Source organism: Puma concolor, chromosome D1 (genome assembly GCF_028749965.1).
Source record: "Puma concolor isolate L17-30 chromosome D1, mPumCon1.1.hap2, whole genome shotgun sequence".
NCBI lineage: Eukaryota > Metazoa > Chordata > Mammalia > Carnivora > Felidae > Puma > Puma concolor.
In genome coordinates this window covers 104,781,991-104,804,359 of record NC_141676.1, presented here as the reverse complement: position 1 = coordinate 104,804,359, position 22,369 = coordinate 104,781,991, and the positions used below count along the sequence as shown (strand labels likewise).

General features: G+C 46.9%; 1 protein-coding gene across 6 annotated transcripts in view; it reads left to right on the top strand.

Annotated features, from left to right (window-relative positions):
• ZBTB16 (zinc finger and BTB domain containing 16) overlaps window positions 1-22,369 on the top strand; it is a 194,560-nt gene that overhangs the window by 35,727 nt on the left and 136,464 nt on the right. The window lies entirely within an intron of this gene.

Genomic DNA, 22,369 nt, shown 5'->3' with positions numbered 1-22,369 from the left:
AGTGGGGGGTTTTGGCTGCAGCCCCGGCTAGAGGCAGGATAGGGGATGCGTGGCACTTCACGGGCACTTTGGTGACCACATGTATATACACTCTCCATGCGCCTTTCTGCTTCGGCAACGTTGTTGACTAGTTTTCCAGTTCTCATTCTCTCTTTTTTTCTCTTGTGGTTCTGATGAAGGTGTTGGATGCCAAAGCACAAGTGATGGATTTATTTCAAAAACAAAAATGTATTTTGTGGAGTGCCTGGATGGCTCAGTTGCAAGAATGTGTGACTCTTGATCTCAGGGTCATGAGTTTGAGCCCTGTGTTGGGTGTAGAGGTTACTAAAAACAAAACAAAACAAAACTTAAAAAAAAAAGTATTTTGTGAGACTTTCCCTTTCTTTTTAAATTATTAGCGTTTGTTTATTTTTTGAGAGAGAGCGAGAGTGAGGCTCGTGAGTGGGGGAGGGGCAGAGAGAGAGAGAGAGAGAGAGAGGGGGAAACACAGAATTTGAAGTGGTCTCCAGGCTCTGAGCTGTCAGCACAGATCCCGACAAGGGACTCAAGCCCACATGCGGTGAGATCATGACCTGAGCCGAAGTCAGATGCTTAACCGACTGAGCCACCGGGGCGCCCCAAGCCATTCCCCTTCTGACTATGTATCCAAGAGAATTGAAAGCAGGGATTTAACCAGGTAACTTGCACATCCACGTTCATAGCAGCATTCCTCACAACAGAAAGGTGGAAAACAACCCAGATGCCCATAGGTAGGTGAATGGATCGATAAAAATGTGGTGGATACACAGAATGGAGTATTACTCAGCCTCAAAAAGGAACGAAGTTCTGACAGACTCATGCTACAATGTGGATGAACCTTGAGGACATCATGCTAAGTGAAATAAGTTAGACATTAGCGGATAGGTATTGTCCTGCTTCTGAGAAGCCGGTTCATAGAGACACAGTAGGGGAGGTAACCAAGGAGCTGAGGGGAGGGGAACGGAGTCCATGTTTTAAGGGCATTTGGGAGGAGGAAATGGTCCTGTGGGTGGATGGATGGATGCACGATGCTGTGAATATGCTTATTGCTGCTGAACTACACACTTAAATAAGGGCTAAAATCGTGCATTTTATGTTCTGTTTTACCACAGTAAGAAAATGTATTTGATGTTAATTGCCATACCTGGCATTGGAGACAAAATTTCTTGGAAAATACTTAGACCATTATACTATTAAAAATCCTTTGCAGGGGCTCAGCTGGTTGAGCGTCCAACTCTTGACTTTGGCTCAGATCATGGTCTCATGATTTCGTAGGTTCGAGTTCCGTGTTGGGCTCTGTGTTGAATGTGGAGCCTGCTTGGGATTCTCTCTCCCTCTCTCTCTCTCTGCCCGTCCCCTGCTCGCACCTTGTCTCTCTCAAAATAAAATAAGAAATTAAAAACAAAAATCCTTTGCTGAGTAAAAACAACCACGTGTTAACCTGTATGCAGTCTTGAGTATCAGCGGTCAACCTAGCCTTCCCGTTCAACCATCATCATGGTTATTTGCTAGGTGAGGTTATTTCTATCGGATGCCTCCTGTAAGGTGATAGGATTACTGATTGGGGTCCTGTGTTTTTATTACTCCTGTGATTCTAAGTCTCCTCCTTTCTGGCTCTGGAACTTTTTTCTCTAGTTGACCACTTTCCATGGGTGATCCTGAGGAAAATCTTCCACTCTTGATTTTTTTTTCTAACTAAATAATTTTTTAAAAATGTCTGTGGCTTTCCAACACAGGGAGGTTTCAGTGAGGAAGGAAATTCATTCCCAGTTTTCAGAATTCCTGAAACTCCCGGAAGAGGAGTTTTGTGTTTTCCGACTTGGTGCCCATGTGTTTGTCCTCTGGGGCCCTGTGACAGGCGCACATGCAGCCACAGATTCTGTGAGCTTCTGAAGAGCAACTTTTCTGGCCCTTCTTCCCTTCCTCTTAGTTTGGTTTTAATTAATTAAAAATTATTTTGTTATTTTATTTCTTTTTGAGAAAGAGAGAGAGAGAGAGAGACAGACAAAGCGCAAGTAGGGGAAGGGCAGAGAGAAAGGGACGCACAGAATCCGAAGCAGGCTCCAGGCTCTGAGCTGTCAGCACAGAGCCCGACATGGGGCTCGAACTCTCGCGGACCATGAGATCATGCGTGGCCTGGGCTGAAGTCGGATGCTTAACTGACTGAGCCACCCAGGCGCCCCAGTTTGGTTTTAATTTAAATGAAAATTTAAAAACTCCTAAGGAAATTGAAAGGGGAACTCGGTGCCCAAGTCCGTCGGAATTTCAAGAAAAGCACAGAAGTTCTGGAAATGGAAGTTTCCTCTACCCGGTGGTGTCATTGCTGCCAGCAGCCTCGCTCTGTGCTTCTGAGGGTTTGATGGCCAGCATCTGAAGGTACGGGCCATATATATAGTGCCGGGCGTGTGGGCACGTTGGCGCTGATCTGAAAAAGCTTAACTTTGGCATTTCTAGGTTTATTTTAAACCTACAACCTTTAACGCCAGACACAGAGCTGCCTTCCCACTTAATGTAGCCATACATTGATTGCTTTTAATTAGTGTTGGATCTTTTTTGGTGTTTTGCAGCTTGGGATATATAAAAAGTCTGATTTAAATATAAAAAAAAAAAAAAGAAAAAAAAGAAAACTTGAGACATTGTCACGGGTGCCGCAGAAACCAGCACGGGAGCTTTTGAAATCCTAACCTCCCCGTCCTCTTTATTTTCATCTTGGGTTGGGTGGGCCGAGGACCAAGGGAAAAAAAGTCCCGTTTGACCCACGTCCCGGACGGAGGTAATTTTCTTGCAGTGTTTTGGCAGAAGGGAAACGTCTGTATTTAACATAACGAGGGTGGCGAGCTGGGTTTCCATCGCGTAAACGATACTCGCTGCAGATCAGTAGTACCAGCAGAGTAACGGGCTCTGGGCTCAGGCCGAGAGGGCTGGGGTCGAGCTCTGGGGTTCAGCAGTTAGGCAATGCCCGTGCCTGCTTGTGGTTTCCAGCCCAGAATGCCTCCTGCTTTGCTTGCACGTCGCCACCCCTGGTGGGAGGCCTCCACGCCACTGTCGAGTTCTACGGTAAATATTTCAGACATCCTGGGCCCTGCTCCCCTTTCCCTGCAGTAAATTACATATTAAAGTAGCCTGGTAACTGAGCACCGGTTGCCGTGAGATAAGGGCTAGGAAATCAATATGTTTGCCATGTGGCTGCTTGTTTATGACACCTGCTTCTGGAACAGTTGAGCAATGTTCTGTTTGTTAAGGCTGCATTTCAGAAGCTTGTATCCTCCTAAAACAACCGCGATCTTACTGGGGAGAGAGCAGTGCTACAGGAGATATTGATTGGACTTCTCTAAGTATGGAATTGCACTCTAAACAGTGGTCTCACAGCCTGTGATTCCCCCCTCCCGCCACTGTTGGAAAGAGGGAGGAGGAGGAGGTAGATACTCTGAACATATGTATCATAAATCTATTTTATAACGCCTCCGATGTGGTCAGTTAAAAGGAGGAGTGCGGCTTATAATAAGGAAGTGTAGGTGGTGTTCAGATTTATCTGTTCTTTGTCTACCTGGCTCATACCAGTTTCGTTCTCTCCCAACTCCAGGTCCTCCCCGATAGGTGCTTTTCCAACAGCAGCAAAGGCAACGAGAAACATAGCTATAGCTGTTGGTAAATAAACATTTTAACCTAAGTCTCCAGGGTGGTTTTATTTTAACTAATGGGTGATAACTGTTGTCTTATGATCCTGTCTGCTGGTGGGTCAGTGGGCCTTAGGGGCTGTGCGGTGTCAACTCAGGCCAGTGAAAGAGTGTGTGTGTGTGTGTGTGTGTGTGTGTGTGTGTGTGTGTGTGTGTGTGTGTGTTGGAGGGTGAGGGGGCGTATGGGGGAGTCATCTTTGGAGACAGCAGGGAGACCACCTGCTTCATTTGGCCTCCCATTTTGGAAAAGAGCATCCGCGATGCAACTTCTTTCCTTGCCTTCGGGATGCAGTAGAATGAATAAATTTTCAAATGAATTTGGTATTGTGTTGGTGTCCTTGGGGTACCAGGAGCACACGCCCTCCTAGTGTTTTTGCACCTTTCTAGGAATTATTCCGCTGCCTCCATCCCATCAGTATTCGTGACTTGCAGTGGACGCACACAGAAACAGTTCTTCTTGCCAAAAAGTGAGTTAAGGGTTTAGGAAGAAACACGAGCCCCCTCGTCGAGCACTCCAGAGGCCGCCGTGTCTGGGCTCCTGCCATGTTGCCCTGTACTGGGGAGACGATCTCTTAATGATGCTAATATATTCGGAGATCTGATTTTCGTTTGTGTGTTTCTAAACCCAGATTGTCAGGTTCTCCTTAATTGCTAGTGGCAAAATGTTACTTTGCTTCTGTTTTCCATGTGATAGTAAGTGGCTTATCCAGTCATCTCTCCCTGCGCATGTTCAGCCCAGGCAGATGTAAAACTGGCTGGAAGTGGCTGGAAGGAGGGCTTGGTGAGCTGAGTTGTACCAATCCCAGTCCGGGGCAGCTGAAGCTGTGTCTGCATGGCTTATGGAGAGAGTAGTGATAACAGGCATTCAGGGCAAAAATCTGTTTCCTGCCATCCCCCACACCCTATTCTTCAGTAATGCAGTTGACCCTCTGAACAGTACAGAAGTGAGGGGTGCCAACCGCCCCCCCCCCCCCCCCCGCCGTGGTCAAAAATCCATATGGACTTTTGACTTCCCAACAACTTAACTCATACCGATTGTTGACCGGAAGCCCACATAAACAGCTGATGAACACATGTTCTGTATGTTACATGTATTACATACTGTGTCCTTATAATCAAGTCAGCTAGAGAAGAGAAAATAGTAAGGAAATCTTAGGGAAGAGGAAATACCTGGGCCATACTGTAAAAAAAAAAAAATCTGTGTTGTTCAAGGGTCAGCACACAGTAGACATGACAGGTGACCTATTTTGAGGAGGCTAGTCTGTACGTATTTGATGTATATTCAGTTTTTGTGGTCCTGGTCTGGCTGGATGACAAAAATGTGTGAGGGGTGCCTCGGTGGCTTAGTAGGTTGAGCGTCTGACTTCGGCTCAGGTCATGATCTTGCAGTCGTGAGTTTGAGCCCCGTGTCGGGCTCTGTGCTGGCAGCTCAGAGCCTGGAGCCTGCTTCGGATTCTGTGTCTCCCTCTCTCTCTGCCTCTCCCCTGCTTCCTCTCCCTCTGTTTCTCTCTCTTTCAAAAAAAAAAAAAAAATTAAAAAAAGGTCTTAAGTTGAGACCGGTTCAAGTATTTCATCCTTCTCGTTGGGAGAGTATGGTCATACAACAGGGTACGAATTCCAGGGTGTTGGTGAGCTGGCCTCTCTCCTCTTGAGGTTATTCAGCCACAGATGGAAAAGGGTGAAATGGAATTCGGACCTTTCCAGTTATTTTAGTTTTCTGGGAGATTTTTAATCCTCACACAGTGCTGAGAACTGCAGTGACTCTGACCTTTCTGACAGACTTTTGTGAGATAGGGCGAATCTACCTTTACGAAATGATTAACCTTTTATAAGACTGGGATAATTATAAACTTAGGCCAGACAGCGGCTGTCAGATTCCTGGCTTTGAAAGTTCAGGTATTTATTGCTTTCACAAAACTGAAGGCTGGCTTGGGAATCCAGAAGGCCCCCTGGGTTGGCGGGAGCCCCTAGAGGAGTTGTTAATGAGGAGGTGGTCTTGCGAGCTGGCATCTTGGGTCTAGAGGCGCCCTTAGGGCCAGAACATTACAATCTGGTTTGCTTTTTGTTTGTTTTGGACCGTTACCTCCTCCTGTAAAGGGATTTGGAATATTCATTCGTTTATGACCCATCCCTTTCTATATTCTGCAGTTCAGCATTGGCGGTCTTTGGGGCCAGACCACCACGTTTTTCTCCCCTGCTTCATTTGTTTCACTGGTTTTACTTGAGGGATTCGTTGGAAACTTGAGGGCAACATGATATGGTATGGTGGAAAGAACCCAAGTTCTGGAGTCAAGACAGACCTAGATGGAGAGCTTGGGCACTTTTTATTTTTATTTTTTTAATGTTTATTGGGAGAGACAGAGAGGAGGGGGGAAGGAGCAGAGAGAGAGGGGGAGAGAAAGAATCCCAAGTAGGCTCTGTGCCAACAGTACATAGCCGGATACGGGGCTCAAACTCACAAACCATGGTATCCTGAGGACTTGAGCCGAGATCAGGGGTTGGTTGCTCAACTGACTGAGCCACCCAGGTGTCCCTTGGGCACTTTTTATATTATATGTCCTTAGACCGATCACTTACTGTGCAGATCAGAGGAGAAAAACATACGTAGGTGTCTTTCCTACTATTGTCGTGCCCAATGAATGTCAGCTCCTGTGTGCTCCTTTCTTTTACCTAGGCCAGAGGACCTGCTTGAGTATCTTCGTATTTTTCATGTCCCTGCACACAGTGGAGATGCATTCAAATATCTGTGGCTCAGTTTTTAGAAAGTTTATTTATTTTTGAGAGACAGAATGTGTGTGGGGAAGTGGGGGAGGGGCAGAGAGAGAGGAAGAGAATCCCAAGCATTTCTCCACACTGTCACTTTGGATCCTGACATGGGGCTGGAACTCATGAACCTCGAGATCATTACCTGAGCCGAAATCAAGAGTCCGTTGCTTAACGGACTGAGCCACGCAGGTGCCCCTGTGGCACATTTTTATGTACATCAGGGTGGTGATAAAGGAACTGGTGGCATCCCAGCTGGGTAAGATTTTTAACAATGGTTTTTGGTTTCTCTTCCTTATTTATTAAAAAAAATTTTTTTTCATGTCTATTTATTTTCGAGAGAGAGAGAGACAGAGTGCGAGCAGGGGAGGGGCAGATAGAGAGGGAGACAGAATCCGAAGGAGGCTCCAGGCTCTGAGCTGTCAGCACAGAGCCGGTCGTGGGGCTCAAACTCATGAACCGCAAGATCATGACCTGAGCCGAAGTCAGTGATTAACCGACTGAGCCACCCAGGCGCCCTGGTTTCTCTTCCTTATGCAATCAGGGGCTGCTATAGGGGATAGAAGTCCTCGATAGAGTCGCATTTTCCCTTGCCTTTTGGCCTCAGCATCAGGGACCTCCTTTTTTTTCTTTTTCGGTTGGGTGGTCTGTGTCCAGCTCTGTTGTGGGTCTTGCCTGGCATGTTGGGGTTGGCATTGCATACCATCAATGGTGGCTGGGATGTCCTCCTTCACAGACCTCGGAGGCGCAAGCCTCAGCTGCTTCTCCCTGCAGACTCTCTCTCTGTTGCAATTTCCCTTTCCAGGAAAAAAAAAAAATTCCTTAAAAAGTGCTTTGGGAAAGCTTTCTCATTGTGGCCGTAAGGCCATGGTGAGCCGTGGGCAGCCAAGTTTGGGTTTGAATCTCCCTGGGGTTTGAGGCTGCTGAACTGCTATTCCTAACGTGCTCTTGCCTTTTTATGCATGGACTGTCCTTGGGATCCTTGGTGAATTTTTCACTCTGGGGTTTTTAGGAGAAAGGTTTGTCATTCGTCATCATGCTCCTCATCCATCACAGTTGCAGTAAGAGTGGTGAGAAGGAAAAGGTGGAATCAGTTGTTCAAATTTTTCTTTCTTCTAGGTAAGTAAGTCTCCCCCCCACCCAGCCCCCATCTTTCTGGAAATGAAACCGTTGGGAAACGTTTGGACTGGTGCCTCTGGGATGATCTTGGCATACGTAGGAAGAGGGATGCTTTTTGTTGATAGCCCTGGGGTTGGTCCAGTAGCCCTGAGGTGTGGTTTAGCCAGAGGTGAACAGGCATTTAATTATTTATGGGGTGCCTGGAGAATTCTATGGGCAGGAGAGCCTAGGGCAATTCCAGAAGAAAAAAAAAAAAAAAAGGCCAATCCTGGAGCTTTCTAGCTGCTTCCTTCTTGGGCTTGAAGGCTTTGCTTCCTGCCATGGATCATAGCCCCCAGTGCCATCCGAGTGTCAGGTGGGGACAGAAGTGTTAGCTGACGTCCTTCCTTGGCATGTGCCGTGTTAACCCATCCGCTCAAATGTGGAAGCCTTTCAGACCATTCTGTCTTGCTCCTCTCAGCTGCTGGGAACATTAAAGGGCCTTATTTGAAGGCAAGCATTACAGTGTCAATGATGCTGAAACAGGAGGCACTGCTTTACTGATGTAAAACGGCGCTTGGTTGCATTGATAATTATTCCTGCTTCAGCCACAACACTATGATTATTGAGGTTAAAATGTAGGGGCGAGAGAGCCTTGAGGTCATCAGGAGCATTGTCCTGCCTTTAGGCCAGGCCCTGTGTGGAAGGAAGGAGGGAGTGGACTGGATTGTGTGGGGAGGGAAATTAAATAATGGTTGGAATGCAGGAGGCAGACCCTCACCCCCAGCCTGAGACAGACCAAAGCACCATTAACTTGGTGATGGGCACAGAAGGTGGGGACTGCCTAGGGGCTGCGGGTTGGCTGAGTATTCTGCTTAAACACACTTCCACCCCATGCCCCCCCCCCCCCCCCCCGTCTGTTTTTTAACGTGTGTACCGTCTGGTAGGAACCGAAGAGGTTTGGCTTTTTTTTTTTTTTTTTTTAACTTTGAAACATAAAAGTCTCTACTTGCATTTGTGTTTTGGTAACCACATGTAACAGCGGTGGAATCTTTCTTCCCTTTGCTTTCTCTGAACTTTCCAGAGAGTGGGCCCCTATCTCTCGGGGGATTAACTCCTTGTGGCCCCCATGTCGTTGGTGCACCCCCACCCTGTGTCAGCATCTAACTCTCTGTACACAGGATGTTTTCTGTAGCCCTTATCAGATGGTTTCGGAGATGCAGGGTGGAGATAGAGGTAACGTTTAACCCATCCTGAATTCCTTTCATGAGCTGGGGCCCAAGGTGAGCTCAGCTGCAGAACAGAGGGAGGGCTTGGCTAGAGCCCCTGATGCTGGGCTTCCTATATCAAAGGGAGGCGTGGAGGCCTGCGGTAGGGTGCACAAAGGAGCTTCATTTCGGTGGCTTATTTAACACCCCTCCCTGACACCAGTGTGTGGGTTTAGAGCCCGAGGAATCAAAGAGAAATTGAACAAACGATTCTTTCTTGTGTGTGGGCTCAGTAATCGAATTTGTGGGATATCCACACCAGTTCTCTCCTCCTTCCTTCCCCAGCATTTTGGTCGAGGTGCCGGGTTTGAACACTTGCCGAGTGTGGGTTCTGGAAGGGAGCTGAGGCCAGCTCAGGCGTCTCTGCGGCAGCCCTTTTCCGTAGTGATGCATTTGGATTATGTAGAGGTTTAAATGATCGCGTTTATCCCCGGTTGAACGGGCATGGACAGCTGGGAACTGACCAGGTTTTACTCTTCATTCGGCCCTACTGGGGTTCCTACTTTCAAGGCAGAAAGGATGGAAACAGAATAGGGAGTGGCTTAACACAGCTTTGTGAGTGACTAGCAAACATGTGCCAGCCTGTATGTGGCGCCTGCTACCTGGGCAAGGACATCCAGCACCCCAGATTTGGGCATTTCTCTTTCGGAGGGCCGCCCATCTCTCCTTAGCCTTTTCTTCCCTTCTACCCCCTTTTCTGCAGCAGGAAGGGAAAGGAAAATACCCCAGAACAGCCACGGTCAGCTGTGTCCCCAGGAGGCTCTGTGTTACCAGGGCAGAGGGCGAGCTGGGACAGAAGAGTGGATTGGTGCTGTGTTGTTGTGGTTTGCTGAGAATTCTCCACATTTCTCTGGCTATGACTGTCAAATTCAGTGAAGGGATGGGCCTTCTGGAAGCCAAGAGGTAGGAGGTCTTGTGGCCTGGAAACCACCAGGCCCGGGCCCTGGGAGCAACTCACTGTGGCATTGGTCCCACCTGCTTCCGAAAGAGAGAACGTCTTTCTAGAGTCTGCATCACGTGTCCGCTGGAAAACCACCCTGCTGAACAGACATTGACTAATTTTTGCTCTCCTTCCGGCTGACATCAAAGATAAAGGTCGTGCCTCTTATCATTGGGACATTCTTGTAGGGCACAGAGTAATCTCAACCACTTTGAGTAACGGGACTGAGTCCATTTGGGCATCAGAAGGGGACTTTGTCATTAGGGTTTTCTCTGAGATCACGGTTGGTTATCATACTGCCAATCATCCTTGCTTTTTTTCTGACCCGTTTTGCCAGGGGAGCTACCGACTTGACCCACAGCCATCCTCCCACCTGGGGAAGACCCGTTTGGAAAAACTTAGACCATCGGTGTTTTGGTGTTTTGGCACCCGCTAGGTGGATACAGCAGTACGTTTAGGAAGTTCCTTCTGACATCTGATCTTTCTCTTGTCGTAATCTGAATATACCCCTCTGATTCTTGCAACAAGCCTGTGAGCTGGGGCTGGCCGGACAGCCCAAAACTCAGAATTAATTCTCTTGGGTGGAACCGTGGGTGTGGCTGTTTTTAGGTGGAGGTGACAAAAAAAGAGGTGTGGTATATGTTTTGGTTTCAGGCTAGCCAGAGAGCTGGCCTCTCTGAGTTCTCTTGTTTGTTTATAAAGTGTGCTTGAATGAGGTTCTTTCCTTCTCCCAGCCTGACAGTCTCCTAGGTAAACTTAGAAGGAAGACAGATACTTCTCAAACTGTCACCGTGGGTGCCATAAAAGAGACATTTGGACAGTGGTGCCAGGAAGATCCTTGTCTTTGCTCCGTGTTAATACGAAGGGATTGGGGTAGCCCTGAACACCAGGGGAAGGCGGTTTTTCTTCATTTAGCTTTTAATTGCTTTCTTTCACTTTTATGTATAAAAGATTGTCCATTTAATTAACTCAAGAATGCAATTTCAAAAACACTAATGCTTTACACATGATGGCTTTTAAAATAAAAGTAGCATTCTAATATTGCATAACGTTTTCCTATTCCCCCACTCCTCTCTGCCCCCGCCCACCACCCCTCCAGTCTGTATTAACCTTTAGCAGCCAAGCGTTGTTTGGAGGAAAATGCTGGTCTTGATGGTGAGTCTGCCTTGCCTTCTCTTTCCACTCTCCACAGTGATAGGGCGGCCACTCCTTTCTGAAATGTCACTTCCGTGAAGAGGAGGTGGCTTTATTTACCCTCTTTAGGGGTCACGGGGCCTCTGGTCTTGTTGTTCCCTTAAAAATAATTACGGTGGAGGGGCGCCTGGGTGACTCAGTCGATTGAACATCCGACTCTTGATTTTGGCCGAGGTCATGATCTCGCGGTTCATGGGATCGAGTCCCGAGTCAGGCTCCGTGCTGATAGTGAGGATCCTGCTTGCGCTTCTCTCTCTCTCTCTCTCTCTCTCTCTCTCTCTCTCCCTGTCTATGTCTCTACCTCTCTCTCTCAAAAATAAATAAACAAGCTTAAAAAAAACCCAATTATGGTGGGTTGGATGGGAAAAGGGGAAAGAAAATAAAACCCTGGTGCTTAACCCTGGTTTTGTTTGGACATTCGCTAGGAGAAGCCTCCTTGAATTGGCCCCAGGGTTGATGATTTCACCACCTTCCCCTTTTTGACTGAAAAGGAATGCAGCCTACCTTATCGCTACCCACGATGTTGCAAACTCCCCACCTTAGGTGTGTCTGCTTTTCTGCTGGAGGTTCCTCCGATCCCAGAAGTTGGCACTTAACACCAGGCTTCATAGCCCAGTACCCACCGGATGGGTTTTGAAAGTACAGTCCTGTTGACTAGTCTTATCTTCACCAGTTGGGTTTGGGGGGAGGGGCAGGAGTCCACACAGAGGTCCATGCACATCCATCCACATGCTGCTCGGTAAGACAGCTGTTACCTGGTATAGTGATCCCAGCCAACAGGTGGAAGGAGTCCTGAGGGTCTCTTTGATTTTGTAGCTAGGGGGTGGAGCCCTGGAGGGGACAGTGAATTGCCAATAGTTTCTCTGCTTGAATGAGACCCCCTTACCTGTTCTCTTCGTGCCTTCTTGGATTTTCTCTGCTGGATAATGACTTGGGCCCTGGAAGGGACCTCAAGAGTCACGTGACTCACTCACTTGCCTCAAAGTCTGCTTGTATTGTCTTCGTTGTCTGGCTCTGGTGACGTCCAGAGAAGAGCTTTATGGACCTTGTAACACGCGCTGTAAAACACTTTGCGTTTAGATCTAATTTCACTCTCAGATGAACCCTGTTTCCTCCTGCTCTGGCCTCCTTGGCGACGAAACGCTTGGTTGTTTGGAGTGAACAGACCCAGTAGCTGTGCCAAGGGCTTCTCTGTGTGGTGGTGCAGGTCACTTTTCAAAGGGCTCCTCACTTCCCAGGCGTTTCTTCTCCAAAGGACATGAGTTTTCAGCCTCTCACAGTGATGGTGAAAATTTTCCGCCCCTGAAAAACAGTTGTGTTCTTTCTAAAAAATTTTTTTGATGTTTGTTTATTTTTTGAGAGAGAGAGAGAGAGTGAGCGAGCAGGGGAGGGGCACAGAGAGAGAAAGAGAGGGAGACACAGAATCCGAAGCAGGCTTCAGTCTCCGAGCTGTCTGCACAGATCCCAGGTGTGGGGCTTGAACCCACAAACTGCAAGATCATGACTTGAGCTGAAATTGGACTCTTAACCGACTGAGCCAGCCAGATGCCCCAACAATTGTGTTCTTTATTAGAAGTGACCAAAAAATCGTTTCTCTCCCTGTGCCTGGGTGTGGAACCCTTTCTCTCAACCCTGTGATGTGGACGTATGCACATGCATCGTGGGGCAATTCTATACTCTTGATTCCGTAATATGTTGGTAAAAATGACCTTGGGGATACCTATGAGGTAAAAATGACCTCCTGTTTGTCCAGGAGGAGCAGAGCTAGGTGGAGAGAGCTGGGGACCATGTGCAGTACAACAGGGTTTTTGTTTTTGTTTTTTGTTTTTGTTTTCTGTCCTGGTTGGGGAGATTTTCAAATTAACCTGGTGTGACTAGAGAACATAGTGGAAGATTTGGGACTAGGTTTTGTTTTGTTGTGTAAGTCTGCCTTGTAATGGGATCCCTTTCTCCCCCTCCCACTTTCATTATTATTACTGTTGGCTTGTACTTAGGAAGCATTCATTGTAGAAGACTCTGGGAGGGTTTGCTGCCGGGGACCATACGGCTTTATCATTCATTAATTCCTAGGTTCATTCATCGCGCTACTTAAACTTCTGTGTGTAAGACAGCAGTCCAGATGGCCTTTTGGTGCCAGAGTTAGCGCAGAGACCCCAGGCCCTGACAAAAGAGGGCACAGAGAGCAGCTGAGTGTACAAAATATTTGCAGCCATTAGAAAGTGGCTCACGAGCTAGAACACCTACCATCTCCAGGATCTTAGGAACCTTTTTTCTGGTCCTTTTCCTTTTTAGAAGAAGCCCAGTGTGAATCAGCGAGCCAACTTCTGTGTTTGCAGGAGCAGTCATGGTATCTTAGTTTTAGAGTGGGATTGGTTTCCATGTGCTTCTTTGTGGGTCTCCTCAGTCATAGCTGTCTGCTTCCTCGTTCTGGAAGGAGTTCTCTTTAACATCACAGTGAAACTTTGAGCTGGTCTCCCTCCTTCTTTCTGCCTCTCCTTCCCTCTCTCCCTTCCCCACTCAACTCTCTATAAGACACCCAAGCTATTGGGAAATTGCCCCTAGGGGTTGAGTAGGGTAGATGGTGGTGGTGACTGATGTCCTTAGGTGTCAGGGAGCTCCTGTGGGTTGAACACCTGTGGTGGGGCAGGCTCAGCATTGTTACATATTACCTCGTTCAGTCCCTACAGTGGGCCTTTGGCATCCTGGTGTTACAGATGAGAAACCTCATTTGTACACCAGAGAAATTCAAAGAGGTTGTGTAGTTAGCCCATGCTTTTAAGTTGGGTAACTGGGAAATCAAACCCAAGTTTAGCCTGTGTTCTTGCCTTTGTGGATTTTCTCTGTTGGTATTGGGATAGACTGGTTTTAATGTTGGTGGGTAGACAAGGGCACCTGACCAGAGTGGCTTCACCAAACTATAATTAGCTTCTTCAGTGGGCCAGTCTCGTTTTGGGGCTGGGGCTTGGACACATTTGTTATCCTGACCCAAGGCTTCCTGGAGGGGAGGCCATGGGAGGGAGTCAGAGGAGGAAGGGGAGAGTGTGGGGCATGTCCCCATTATTGGGATGTCTGTTTCTTCTTCCAGTGGAACTCACTTTGGCCTTTCAGTAGCTCTCCATTTTAATGTGGCAGTGTCTAAGGAACTTTGTCTCAGTGCTGAACTGGCCTTTTGGAAAGTCCTGGTTCCCCAGAAGTACTAACTGGTCTGTGCTGAGTAAGATCGGTTCTTTGTGCTTTGAGGTATGACATCTTTGGCTTAGCCTGAAAATATTTGCAGCTTTCCCTGGCATCCTCGACCCTTGCAACCACTCCCTGTCCCTCAAACCCTGGTGCTGCACACTCTTGCAGAGACCTGGAGGTTGCTGGAGTTCCCCAAGGCCAGAGTTGGGAGCACAGAGAGGCCCAGATGTTTTGCATAGTTTTTTCCATTGCCCTGATCAGGAATGTGTTCCCTCAGGATGGGTTATGGCCTGGAAGTGAGCCTAATGTAAACATCCTAGCAGCAGCCAGTCCCCTTAATCGAATAGAAATGGTTTGGGGATAAGCAGACTGGGGGGTGGGGGGAGGGAAGGGAGGAAAGCGGGGGAGGGGTGAGATCAAGCCTTTGAATTTGGACAGAAGACTGTCCTGGGGGTGTTCTTCCAGTGGGTTCCCTGGCAGATGCGGGGCAGGAGCTGGCTGTGCGGAGTTGGTGAAGTACAGACAGGGCTGGCTCTCTCCGGGGGCTTGGTTCTGGAAGGCAGCGCGATATGTGGAAGGAAAGCATAGGCTTTGTGGTTCAGTGGAACAGCTGGGCAGAGCAGTGAGGGAAAAGGAGGTGTGCTAGAAGAGCCAGGACTGGGAGGAGGGAGCGGGAGGGGGCCACGTGAGGACTTCTGGAGGGAGCCTAGCCATTAGGTACTTTAAAGACCTCCAACATCATCTGAAAAATCGCACTACTCTGAAATGCTATGTTTTGAGGGCCCCAGACTCCCAGAGAAAGGGGAACGAAGAGCGTGGGAGAGCGGTGTGTGCACATGTGAGCTGCAGGGTGCGTAGGGCTCTTGGGGGGCACCTTCGGTGTGTACCCCCTCCCCATTTTCCTCTTCTTTGAGGGGCTCAGGCTTTTTGGGAGATTTGGGGTACTTTACCTAGATGCAAAGCTGGGCGAATGGGGACAAAGCAGTCTTCTGTAGCACAGACTCCCCCAAAGTGGTAATCTGGGGTTACCCGGAGAGGTTGGTGTTGCCGACCTGACCTCCGCGTAGGGGGGTCTGGGCACACTCTAGGTAAGACCACAGCAGCTGCCCTTGCCCGGCTCGTAAACCTTGAGGCCCTTTGTGTGAGCTCTCTTGAAAGAGCTGGTAGAGATGCCCAGGCTGGAAAGCTGGTTTTGCTGGTCCAGGGTCTAGGAGTGAGGGTCCTGCATCGGGGGAGAGCCCGGGAACAGGGACGCGGCAGAAACCTTCCTCTTACTCTCACACCTTTGGAGTCTCGGTGCTCGAGTGTGCCAAGGAGAGGGAGGATGTAAACAATTTAGTTTGCCTTCAGGATGCAGGATCTAATCTAAACATGATTAAGCTGATTTGATTTTATAGATTGGAATTTCTAAGTGATAGAAACTGATGAGGTTAATGTGAAATATTTACTTAATAAAAAGCCTCATTACCTGATGCTAAAGGGGAAGGGGAAGAAAAGATTCTCGGTAACAGGTCTGATCTTTTGGAAATGAAGTTGGGTTAAAGTTTTCTTGGTAAAAACTGAATTCTGTGATCTTGTTTTTACACATGCTGTGCTTAAATATTAACACCAATTGAGCAAATTGCCTTTTAACTGCCTTTATTTGCTTTCATTAACAGTATAATTTAAAAGCTCAAGAATTTGCATGGAACCTGTTGTGCATTTGGGGGGGGGGCTATTCAATAAATTAATTAATCGTGAGAACGTTATCTTTAAGGAAGGTCATGAAACACGAACGTGGTTTCTGAAGAGCAGTGACATGTTTTTGCTATTTCTTAGGGACTTGATGTACTTTTGGCTTAGAGATCTGAGTGTGTGTGTGTGTGTGTGTGTGTGTGTGTGTGCGCCTGTATGTGTAATAACTTGGCTGGATCAAGAAAAATTTTAATGACTGGACATGTTTTAAGTTAAGTTGAGTGAACCTAATTACACTGTAGTTTCCAGAGAGCTGAAGGCAATACCATTGGTATTTAAGCATTAGTTTCAAAATTAAAACCAACCTGTATAATTGGCTGTGCTCCTGAAATTGTTTCTGTCTCTTGCCCTCCGTCTCTGAACACCCCCTCCCTTTCTCTCCGTCTTGAACTTGCACATGGACAGGGAGAGGGCGCGACCGGCCAGCGCTGCTGACCGCGAGATTGTCCTTCCTGTGCGTAACATTAACTGCATTGTCCTTTCATGAGATTACTCTGAATGTGTGAGAAATTTCCAGAATGATTTCACCGAAATCAGTTGCTTCCTTCTCTACAGATGTTTTTGTGGTTTAGGACCTCAGCCAAGGCAAACATTATGAATGAGATACAGAGACCACCGCGTCCCGTGAAGGGCTGAAAATTCCTTTGGGAGTTATTTTACGCGAGCTTTTCTGACACTTTTGTTTTGACAGAGCTTCATCTTTGCATTCTCCTTCTTCTGTCTCTCTCGTCTGGTGCTGTTGGTTTGTGATGGGAGGTTCTCCTCATTCATTTAATCTGTAGTCTAGTTTTTCAGGGTCCACAGATGCCAGAACGCTGAATTTATTTATCTCTGGTGTTTCGTTGGCTACTGTTGAGACACGTTTTGCCTCTTCCCTTTTTACCCTAACTCTGTTCTTTTTTGAGACTCTTAGACCCACTTCAGGAAAGAAAGAACTTCTTTCTTGTGAGCACTTGTCAGATGTGTTTTCTTGGGTGCATGTATGTGGAAATACACATTTTGAATAATACATGATTTTGAAAAGTTATATACAAAACCCCAAAGTATATACAAGAAAAGATGGAAAAAAACTTGGCTACTTCAAATATTTGGAACATTTTGCATGTTTTTCTACTGGGTCGTAGTCTTTTCCTTATACATGTATTAATTCTCTTTTTATCCTCGTCAGAAATCTTAATCTTTGCTCTGTTGAAGAAATAACAGATGTTGTCAAGGATATGGAGAAAAGGGAACCCTCTTGCACTGTTGGTGGGAATGCAAACTGGTGCAGCCGCTCTGGAAAAGTGTGGAGGTGCCTCACATTTCCAAATAGAATTACCCCACCAGCCAGTAATTCCACTACTGGGTATTTACCCAAAGAAAATGGAAACACTGATTGGGAAAGACTTAGGGAGCCCTGTGTTTATTGCAGCAATATTGACAATAGCCAAGAGAGGGAAGTAGTCCATGGGTCCATCCACGGATGAATGGGTAAAGAAGATGTAGTGTGTATACACATACACACACACACACACACATACACCACCCTGGAATATTACTCAGCCATGAAAGAGAATGAGCTGTTGCCATTTACCACAACATGATGGGTCTAGGGAGTATAATGCTAGGTGAAAGAAGTCAGAGAAAGATACCATATGATTTCACTCCTATGTGGAATTTAAGAAGTAAAATAAATGAGCAAAGAAAAAGACAAACCAGATTATTTTTTTAAATATTTATTGTGAGACAGGGAGCAAGCAGGAGTGGGGGAGGGGCAGAGAGAGAGAGAGAGAGAAAATCTCAAGCGGGCTCTGCACTATCAGTACAGAGCCCCACGCAGAGCTCTATCCCACAAACTGTGAGATCATGACCCGAGCCGAAATCAAGAATCTTAACTGACTGAGCCACCCAGGCTCCTCAAAAACAAGATTCCTTAAAAAAAAAAATTTTTTTTAAATGTACGTTTATTCTTAAGAAAGAGAGACAGATAGAAAGAGCAGAAGCCGGGGAGGGGCAGAGAGAGAGGGAGAGACAGAATCCAAAGCAGGCTCCAGGCTCCGAGCTGTCAGCACAGAGCCTGATGTGGGGCTCGAACTCACAAACTGTGAGATCATGACCTGAGCCAAAGTCGGACGCTTAACCGCTTGAGCCATTCAGGTGTCCCCCCCCAGAAACCGGATTCTTAAGTATAGAGAACAAACTGGTGGCTGCCAGAGGGGAGGTGAGGGGGTGTGTGTGGTTGAAATAGGTAAATGGGACGAAAAGTACATTCACTGTGGTGAGCACTGAGTAGTGTATAGAATTGTTGAGGGGCGCCTGGGTGGCTCAGTCAGTTAAGCGCCTGCCTTTGGCTCAGGACATGATCTCACAGTTCGTGGGTTCGAGCCCCACGTTGGGCCCTGTGCTGACAGCTGGAAGCCTGGAGCCTGCTTCAGATTCTGTGTCTCCCTCTCTCTCTGCCCCTCCCCCACTTGCATGCTTTCTGTCTCTATCAAAAATAAACATTAGTAAAATTCTTACATAATATTGTTGGATCATTATAGTGTACAATTGTATAATTAACGATTATACAATTATAATTAACAATTACAAGTAATAATTACAATTACAATTATACAAATATAATTAACATTATACTTGAATTAAAAAATAAGTTAAAAAGTTTCAAGAAAAAAATGCAAAAAAAAATCCGTTATCTATTGAACGCACAGCAGATACTTTTCCTGGTGGATAATTTGTGCTGTAGTTCTGACTGTGGTTCCTTTTAGCGTACAACATCTTAATAGTTTATTTCACTTAAAGATGTCACAGTGACGTCTGTAGAATGGATAGTATAAAGCCTTTGATGGTCACATTTTGGAATTTGCATTTGAGGAGAATATGCAGATACTGAGAAAGAGAGGCGGTCTGATGGAGGGAAATGGGGAGGGGAGAGGAAGAGAAGAGAGAATGAACTGTGTTAAAAGGTTGATTTTTCTCTGTCGAGAAGTCCACTCAGGACCCCCTTCTGTCTATGGCGAACACTGTTGTGGTACTTTTAGCACAAACTTGCAGCGCAAAGCTTTCCCTATTCTGAAGACACTCTTCCTAAGAGCTGACTCTCCAAAGAAGGCAGCCTTACCCCATCCTTTCTACTAGTCTTACCCAGTCTTTAAGGCTTACTTGAAATGAAAACTCTGTAAAACCATCTGTTTCCATATACTCTGTCTTTACCTCTCAGAGTCCCTACTGCTTCCTGACGTGGCAGAAATACTTCTGTATATCTCCTCTTCCTTCTTAGAGTTTCACTGGAGAGTAGAGACCCTGTCATTCTGTTTCACTTACTTGAATTCTGCACTGTCTTAGCAGTTTGTGAATAATAATGATTTATGAATCAGTGATTTACCAAACAGATCAACTCTCTTCCATTCCTTTTTCCTATACACCCTCTTAGACTGGTCCATCCTTCAGAAGAGGTGTTGGGGGGCCTCAAGGTCCAACATTGCATGTTTTTTACATAAATATGGTTGAGGTATCGACTCAGATGGTGACTAGGGTTTTGGGAAGAAGAGAGGGGAGAGAACTAAGGAAGAAGGAATTCCAGAGCTCCTAGCATTGATCTCTGGATATTCCCAATTGAAAATGCATCCAATCATGTGCTTTTCCCAGGCAGAGGTGAGTTTGTGGTAGCTTATCCAACAGATGTTTATCGAGTATCTGACAAGTAAGTGTTTTGCTTTGAGTGAGATGGTGTAGGACAAATAGTCATGATCTTTGCCCTTGTGACATAGTTCTTAGTTTGGGATTTGCTCAGGAAAGCAGGTTAAAACAATACAGACCTTCTGTAAATGACCCTTCCGTGTTATCCCTCCTTCTATTTTGATCAGCTGTTCTCTGTTTCCTTTACTTAAATGCAGCTGGCTGGGGTTATCTTTTTTTTTTTTTAATGTTTGTTTATTTTGTGTTTGTGTGTGAGAGAGAGGGCATGTGCACTTGTGCATACACAAGCAGGGGAGGGGCAGAGAGAGAGGGAGAGAGAGAATCCCAAGCAGGCTCTGTGCTGTCAGCCCAAAGCCTGACTCAGGGCTCAGTCCCACACACTGTGAAATCATGACCTGAGTAGAAATCAAGAGTCAGACACTCAACCAACCTAGCCACCCAGGCACCTGGGTTTGTCTTTTTCAAAATCAAATCTGTTGATTAGGACAGCCATAAATTAGCTGTCTAGTCATCCAATGGGTCTTTCACTGAAACCTGGCTCTCATTCTTGTATTTGCACGTTCATTTATTCATTCAACAAAAAGTTGTTAAATCAATATTGACTAGATTAGTCAACTTTTAAGTACATGAAGCACCTAAGCTTCCGCTCTTTTTCTGTTAGAAAACTGATCTATTAGTAGATGTAATGGAGGGTGGGGATAAAGTTGTTACTGGAAGTCTCATCCCATGGGCTCTTCTAACCTCCAGGTGGTGGGGTGATTCAGTAGAAATAGTGCTATTTCTGTCTTCATGACATATTTTCAGGAAATAAGTGGAGATACTACGGTTCTTCTCTTAAGTGCCTGAAGAACCTGGTAGTCTAATTGGAGATGATGTCTGGAGAATATATCTGTCCCTCATACTTGGTGCAATGTCTGCCAGAAAGTAGGGGACCAGTAAATGTTTGTTGGAAAGCAGAATAACGGATGAAGACTTGAAGTAGGACATCAAAGAGATAAGTTACTTTGGGATGAGGGATGGGAGGGAAATCTGACCAGGGAGGGACACACAGGGGGCTTTAGTGTATATGGTTGGTTTTTATGCCAAGCTCTAGACCTTTGCATGTCCGAAATATTAAAAAATTTCTCACAGGGGCACCTGGGTGGCTCAGTCGGTTAAGTGTCCTGACTGTTGATTTCGGCCCAGGTCGTGATCTCACAGTTTGTGAGTTTAAGCCCTGGATCGGGCTCTGGGCTGACGGCACGGAGCCTGCTTAGGATTCTGTCTCTCCTTTGCTTTGTCCCTCCCTCACTCTCTCCCTCTCGCTCTCAAAATAAATAAATAATTTAAAAAGACATAACAAATTTCTCACTGCTCTTGGAACTGCTTGGTCTGTGTCCTTGCTGCTGAGCTCCAGCCTTAGTGCTGTTAGAGGGACCATAGTTAAGTTGTAGTGTCTGTTAAAAAAAAAAAAAAAAAGGTTGCTTCTGTTCTTACTAGAGTTCTTTTCTAGGAACAGAACATACATTATTTTTCAGCACATGGGATGGAAACCCCGGGGGGAAGTTAAGGTGTTCTCTGAATGTTCTGGTCCTGAGCTGATTTTCACAGGAGTCCTATGGAGCAGCCCATGTTGTCGGGACTACATGGGCCCAGTAATGAAGATCTCAGGGGCAGAGATTTCTCCCTTCCCTTCCCCCTCCTCCCTGCTCTCTCCCTTCCTCACTCCTTTTCCTTCTTTTGTTGTGGGGGAGGTAGGAGCAGGTTGTGTGAGGATAGAATATTGCTGCAAACCCGCAGATCCCTTTAATTGGTCTACCCTCACCTGAGGAGCCGAAGCCTTCTTTGTATTACTGTCTCCGGGAAATACCTTGTAGAGAAAGGAACCATAGCTTTTGTATGTGAATGTGACCTGAGCGGGGAGAGTGTGTGTCCTTTAGCACAGTTTAACGTGATGGGGGGGGGGTGTCTGTCTCCTCTCCAGGGGTCAAAGGTGAGACAGACCTTTGTTGGTGTTGTTTTCTTCCTTCTCTTTTTCTTCTTTTTTTAAAACTCCCTTGTTATCTCAACTTCCAAACATCAAGCTTTGATGTCCATTGTTGGGACTTCAAGAGGACTCTTAGCACATCGGCAGGTGTTGGTTTTAGTGAGAAGGCGAGAGTCTGCATTCTTCTAGGGGAGAGCCGGGGGTCCCACGCATTCCTTCCTGGGAGCGGGGGCTCCTCCTGGGAGGTAGGAGCAGGAGGGCACCTGGCCCGGGCCTGCCAGGCCCCGGCGCCTCTTGCGACGGGGCAGCGGGTGCGCGCGGCAGGACTTTCTCCCCTTCCTTTTAAAGCCTGTCTGAGGGGATCTGTCTTCCTTCAGAGGGCTGAAGAGAGGCTGTCTAACAGGCGAGTATTAAGCTTTCATTAATCAAAGACACTTCCACTGCCCCTTTACAGAAACACGACTGCTTTGGCTGTCCTCTGCTGACAGCCCGCTAATTTATCTTTCCTGGGGAGCGGGAGGGGGGAAGGACCGAGAGGCGGGGTGTCCGCGGAAGGGACCGCCACGCCGGCCCCTCGCGGGCACACGTGTGTTGACGTGCTGCTCCCATGTTTTTGTTCAGAGCCATGGGCTGCAGGCCGCGTCTGCCGCCCTCCCTGCCGTCTCCTCAGGGGGTCAGAACCACCGGAAGCAGACGCTGGAGATGGGTTTCCATGGTCCTTTTTTTTTTTTTTTTTTTGGCCAAGAAAACGTCCACTTCCGGCTCCCAGCCCCCAGGTTTGCTACAATTGGTGGCAGAAAGTGTTGGAAGAAAGAAGTAGTGTGCTTAAGTGTGCTTCATGGACGCTGTAGGT